Below are 7470 nucleotides of genomic sequence, written 5' to 3' on the forward strand. Positions count from 1 at the left end.
ATCAAATTCTGTTTTATTTTAAATTGCCTTATGCCCAGCCCTTCCTCCCAGCTCCTCACAGAGTCTGAATCCCAATGGTTTCCAAAGTCAAAGTAGCCATAACCTGACCACTCCATGCCTGTAGCTTCCCTAAAGCTCTATTCCTGGAAATGTGCCATTATTTGACCTGAAAATTTTACTAGTGGGGAAAACCCCAGCTCATAAGGCCTGTCTTTACCTGACCTAACTGGAGTTCCCTTACTGGGAACAGCTACTTCTGCAGGATACTTGTGTAGAACAACCAGTGACAACTGCTTAGCATCAAAGTTGCTTGAGGCAGTGATAACAGTGGCACAAAGGACAAACTGAGGAATGAGATGCCCCTAGGGGGTTTATGAAAAGCTCTAACATACTCCTAGGAATCTAAAAGGCAATGAATATGCCCAGGGCTGTGTGCCTAAGAAGCCTCTAGCTAACCCTGAGGCTCTGTTCCAAAACCAAGTGAAGACTAAGGCAAGGTGGCCAATAGCCTGCACAAGCTTTGAAGGCAAACCCCAACATACACACAGAGTTTCTAGGATAGCTGCACAAGTATTGGTTCAAGGCATTTAAGGAGACGTCAGTCCAATCATGAGCTAACAATTAGAATAACTGGGCAGAGCCTTCAAAAAAACCAACAAAGGGCCTCCCTGGTGGCACAGGGGGTTGAAGACAGCACTATCAAGTCATAGCCAGCCACTGCAGCAAGAGTTCAATCCCTGGGATCCCCGGCCAGGCAGGGAGCTACCCATATGGTGCAGCAGACCTCTCTAGCCTCACCCTCTGCTCCGCTCAGCAGTGTATTTCAGTAGATCCACCTGTTTTGCTCCCCACTCTGTCTGTGGTGAATCCTCTCACCCCCTGCACTTCTGGCCTACACCTCAGTTCTTATATGCATAAATAAATAAATCTTTAAAACAATAACAACAAAGCCAAGACCAGATGGCTTTACAAATAAAATTTATCAAACTTTTAAAGAGCTGATATCCACCTTCCTCAAATTGTCCTTCAAAATGTAAGAAGAAGGAATCCTCCTAATATATTTTATAATGTCTTCATTACCTTAATATGAAACCAAAAACACAAGAAAAAAAATTATACACCAAAGAAAAAATTTCAACAAAATGCTAGCAAATCATATCCAATAGTGTGTCACAAGGATTAACCTCCATGATCAAGTGTGAGACATCCCACGGATACAAAGATGTTTTAATATACTTAAATCAAGTAATAAAACACACCATATCAACAAAAGTGAAGATAAAAATCTTATAGTATCAGGCCTCCCCATTGGCACAGCGGGTTGAGTGCCACACTGCGAAGCTGTCTACAGCCTCTGCAGCCGCGGGTTTGATTCCCAGTCAGCCAGGGAGAAACCCACATGGCCCGGCAGACCTCTCCTGTCTCACCCTCTGATCCCCTCAGCAGTGTCTTCGGTTCCTCTGCCTGTTCTGCTGCCCACTCTGTCTCTGGTGAATGCTCTCACCCTCCCGTGCCTCTGGCCTGTACCTCAGCTCTTGTACAAATGGATAAATCTTGGGAAAAAAAAAACTTAAAAAAAAAATCATATAGTATCAATCGATGCAGAGAAAGCAGATAAGATTCAACATGTATTGATGATAAAATCTCTGAAGTTGGGAATAGAAGGAACCTATCTCAAGATAATAAATACCATATATCACAAACCAACAGTCAATATAACACTCAATGATGAAAAACTGAAAGTTTTCCCTTTAAGATCTGGCAGAAAAGACGCCCACTATCACCACTTCTATTTAATTTAGTATTGGGTTTTGGTTAGAACTGTAAGGCAAACAGAAAATAACAGGAATACAAATAGGAAAGAAGTGAAACTATGACATTATTTATAGAAGAGCCTAAAGACTACCTCAAAAAGGTATTAGAAACAGCAAATTAATATAGCAAAGTGACAGGTGAGAAAATTAACATACAAAATCCATATATAATTGCCTCAAAACGAAATACCTCAGATTCAACCCAACAAAGGAGGTAAAAGACCTATAATATGAGAACTACGAGATATTATTAAAGGACTTAGGTGCCAACATAAAGGGATGGAAGATTATCCCGTGCTCATGGATGGGGAGAGAAGCAATATAATCAAATGATTGTCTTGGGCCTCCCCGGTGGCGCAGCGGTTGAGCGCTGGGTTGTGAAGCTGCCCGCAGCCTATAAGATGCCTGTTCGTGTATAGGAAGGCTACTGACTTTTGTGTGTTGATTTTGTATCCTGCCACTTTACTGAATTGATTGATGAGTTGAATTAGTTTTTCTGTGGAGATTTTGGGGTTCTCTATGTATATTATCATATCATCTGCAAATAGTGATAGTTTGACTTCTTCTTTTCCTATTTGGATTCCTTGGATGTCTTTCTCTTGTCTTATTGCTCTGGCTAGGACTTCCAATATTATATTGAAAAGCAGTGGTGAGAGTGGACATCCTTGTCTTGTTCCAGATCTTAATGGAATTGCTTTCAGCTTTTCACCATTGAGAATGATACTGGCTGTTGGCTTGTCATAGATGGCCTTTATGATGTTGAGGTATGTTCCTTGTATCCCAAGAATTTCAAGGGCTTTTATTATGAATGGGTGTTGCACTTTGTCGAAAGCTTTCTCAGCATCTATTGATATTATCATATGGTTTTTATATTTCTTTTTGTTGATGTGTTGGATAACGTTGATTGATTTTCGGATGTTAAACCATCCTTGTGTCCCTGGAATGAATCCTACTTGGTCGTGGTGAATTATCTTATGGATACATTGTTGGATTCTAATAGCTAAAATTTTATTGAGGATCCAGCAATTCCACTCCTAGGTATTTACCCAAAGGACACAGAAACATCAATTCCAAAGAGCACCTGCACCCCTATGTTTATAGCAGCACTGTTTACAATAGCTAAGCTTTGGAAACAACCCAAATGCCCAAAAATAGATGACTGGATCAAGGAGATGTGGTACATATACACCATGGAATATTACTCAGCATTCAAAAAAGATAAACACATGCAATTTGCAGCAACATGGATGGCGCTGGAAGGGATCATGCTCAGCGAAATAAGCCAAAAAGAAAAAGAAAAATACCGGATGGTCTCACTCATAGCAGGAATCTAGAAAACTTAAATAAGGGACCAGGAAAATGAATATAAGAAAGTGAAAATCAAAATCAACAAAAAACTATGAACCAGAGACACTTTTTGGGGGGTGGGGGGCGGGAGGGGAAGGATTGGGGTCAGAATGGGGCGTTTGCAATTGTATGGGGGAATATAAAAATAAAATTTATTATTTAAAAAAAAAAGAAATACTTGAAAAAAAAATCTTGGATTAAAAAAAAAACTAAATTCTTACTTTGGGGCTATTTTAGATTTATAGAAATATTGTGAAGATAGTACAGAAAGTTCCCAAATGCCCCATACACAGCTCCTTGTTACAAACACCTGCTGTTTCTATGGAATATATGTTACCATTAATAAATCAATATTGAAAAACCAAAAAAAAAAAAAAAAGATGCCTGTTCGATCCGCGGCTGCTTCCCGGCCACCGGAGGAGGGTCCCGCATGGCGCGCAGATCTCTCCTGCCGCCCGCTGCTCCCCTCAGCAGTGTACTTCGGTCCTTCTGCCTGCTCTGCTCCCCGCTCTGGCTCTGGTGAATTCTTTCACCCTCCCGTGCTTCTGACTGTACCCAGTGCTTGTATAAATAAATAAATAAATCTTTAAAAAAAAAAAGATTGTCTTGCCTAAAATGACACACCGATTTAACAGAATCTCCACCAAAATACCAGCAACACTTTTCAGAGAAACTGAATAACAGATATTGAAATTTATATGGAACCCCAAAGGCCTCAAGTTGCAAAAGCAATCTTAGGAATAAAGGAGAGAAATAGAGGTATCACAGTACCTGACTTCAAACTTTACTACATAGCAACAATATTAAAAACTACATGGTATTGGCACAAAAATAGATAATATGGATCAACTGAACAGAATCAAAAGCCCAGAAATAAATCCATGCATACACCACACTTAATCTATGATAAAACTCCATGATGATTAAATGTGTGCGGGGCGGCGGGTAGGGAAGACAGTCTCTTTAATAAATAGTGCTGGAAACATTTGAAAGAATGAATGAAGTTGTATTACTCACTAACCATACATGAAAATAAATTTCCAATGCATTAAAGATTGAGCTATAAGATCTCTAACAATACATAGAAGAATACATTGACAATACATTCCATGATATCAACAATAAAAATATTTTTGGTGACTCAACTCCCATAGCAAGGGAATTAAAAACAAAAACAGTTGGGATTACCTCAGCTTACAAAGCTTCTAGAGAGCAAGAAAATACAAGATGATTAAATAGACACCCTACTGAGTTGGACAAAATATTTACACAATACTTAACTGATAAGGGCATAATACCCAAACTATATTAAAAAACCTCACACAATTCAACAATAACAAAACCCAAATAACCTAATTAATAAAATGGGCAGCAGATATGAACAGACTATTCACTAAAGAGGATATCCAGAAGTCTAAAGGCATATGAAAAAAGGATCATCATTACTCCTAATGCTAACTACAGTGAGATACAACCTCACACCCATGAGAACAGCACATATTATAAAGACCCCAAACAACAAATGCTAGAGAGGCTGTGGAGAAAAAGGAACACTAGTACACTGTTAGGAGAAATGTGAATTGGTGAAACCATTATTGAAAGTAACCTGAATTTACCTTAAATATTAAAAAAAGAAACGCTTCTGACCTGACAATCCCACTCTTGGGTGTATCGCCACAGACTGTGAAACCACGAACACAAAAACCCTTATGTTCTACAATATTCACAGCAGCATTATTTACAAGAGCTAGGACACAGAAGCAGCCTAAATCCCTCCAGTGGACAAATGGCTCCGAAAAATGTCATATGTATGTACCATGGAATATTACATACATTCATATCATACATTCAATATCATTCATATCATACATTCAATATCATCCATATTTAAGTACATACATACAATGTCACACAACAGTTTGACAATATGAAAGGGGGTGGAGAGGGAAAGGAACAAGGGGACTCAAGGGATGGTGATGGTGGTGGGGAAAATGTCAAAAAAAAAATTTTAAAAAAGGAAATTAGGCCACAAAAGAAAATGACCAATGTGAAAGAGGTCATTGAATATTTTTATTTACCAATTGTCAACATGTAATTAACTCATGTTTTTCCTTAATACACAATGGCAATGAGTACCACAAGAAGTCTGAGCATAATTTGCTTATTAAAAGATACAATGAATACTAAATGCTTGAAAATTCTTCTTTGAAGAGTATTTTAAAATGTAAATATTAATTTTTTATAGTTTGTTATCACATGATATAGATTGTGTAGAAGCATCAACTTTGAATATTGAAGTGGTGATTTCTTTCTAATCTATATTCAATACATATGTGCAAATGGTATATATAATTTAAAATGATAAGGGTTCAGTTAATTTTTTTAGTGCAGCATGATGCTTTAATGAAATCAGTATCATTCTGGTATGCTAGGAAACAGTCAAAGTGCCTTAAGATGAAGAAATTACAGATTACTTAAACAGAATATATATGTTCACAACTCAAAATTCACATTGCCATTTAACACCTTAAAATTCCAAGGAATGTGGCCATCCCCATTGCCTTTAGAAGAACAGATGTTGAGTTAGGGAATAAGTTTATTTCTTTTGTGATTGAAAAAAAATTGTTTCTTTACCATACCCTTCATAGGTTAAAAAAACCCACCATGTTGATTTGATATCTGTCACTTTTCCTTTGTTGAGGGAATAAAAAGGGACATTATTGAGTAATCATGCTGTTTCAATATGTAAATAAATGTTCTGTGTTTAAAAATAACATCAAAGGTTGAAATTATACAATGACGAAGTTAAAGTATGCTTACCAACCGCAGTGGAAATAAATTTGAAATCAGTAATAAATAAAAGGAACTTTGGGAAATTCATAGTTATATGGAAATTAAGAAACATGTCTTCAAAAAACAGTCAAAGAAAAAAAATCACAAGAGAAATTCTAAAATTCTTTGAGATGAACAAAAGCACATACATCAGGGTCTCCAAGACCACTTCAGACTTAGAGTGGTCTCAGACTTGCAGAGGAACTCAGAGTGTATAGTCTATTCATGGTTATGATATATTACATAATCTAAAGTCTATCACACAAAAACAGCAAAGGGAAAGATGTAGGGACAAAGGGCAGAGGATACCAGTCACAAGCTTCTACCTTGTCACACAGGACATGTTACATTCCTCCACCAACAAATTATGAAAATATGTATACATGATTGCCATCATCTCATTAGTCTCAGAGACCAGAATTCTTCCTGAGGTGTAGCCATGTAGCCATGTGCCTTGTCTGCCAAATACCCAGATTCCATATTCTAAAAAAAGGAAAGCAGGTATTTAGCATAAGCCATTTTGGGTGGATAAACATTTTAGGCATAACTTGTATCAGCTCTAGAAATGATGGAAACCTCTCAAATTTAAGTCCAAATGATTTCATTTGGTGAAATCTACCAAATGATTATAGTAGGATTAGCACCAATTCTACATAAACTCTTAAAAAAAAAAGAGGGGTGGAAACACTTCCTATATCATTTTATGAAGCCAGTTACTCTGCTACCCTAACCAGACAAAGACATCACAAGAATTTCTTATAAACATTCACAACAGGGTCTCCCCTCATGGCGCAGGTGGTTGAGGGCCGCGCTGTGAAGCTGTCCGCAGCCTCTGCAGCGCCGGTTCAATCCCAGCCGGCCGGCAAAGGTCCCATACGGCACGGCAGACCTCTCCTGTCTCGCCCGCTGCTCCCCTCAGGAGTGTATTTCGTCAGTCTGCCTGTTCTGTTTCCTGCTCTGTCTCTGGTGAATCCTCTTACCCTCCCACGTATCTTGGCCTGTACCCCGGTTCTTGTATAAATAAATAAAATCTTTAAAAAAAAACATACACAACAATTTCTTTTTTTGTTTTTTTAATATTTTTTGTTTTGTTTCTTACTATTTTTATATTCCCCATACAATTGCAACCCCTTATTTTGACCCCAACCCCTCCTTTCCCCGCCCCCCCCATAGTGTGTCTCTGGTTCATAGTTGTTTGTTGATTTTTGATTTTTTCTTATAGTTATTCTTTTTCCTGGTCCCTTATTTAGATTTTCTAGATTCCTGCTATGAGTGAGACCATCCGGTATTTTTTTTTTCTTTCTGGCTTATTTCGCTGAGCATGATCCCTTCCAGCTCCATCCATGTTGCTGCAAATTGCATGTATTTATCTCTTTTGATTGCTGAGTAATATTTCATGGTGTATATGTACCACATCTTCTTGATCCAGTCATCTATTTTTGAGAATTTGGGTTGTTTCCAAAGCTTAGCTATTGTA

The sequence above is a fragment of the Talpa europaea genome (genome assembly GCF_964194135.1).
Source record: "Talpa europaea genome assembly, chromosome: 7".
Taxonomy (NCBI): Eukaryota; Metazoa; Chordata; class Mammalia; order Eulipotyphla; family Talpidae; genus Talpa; species Talpa europaea.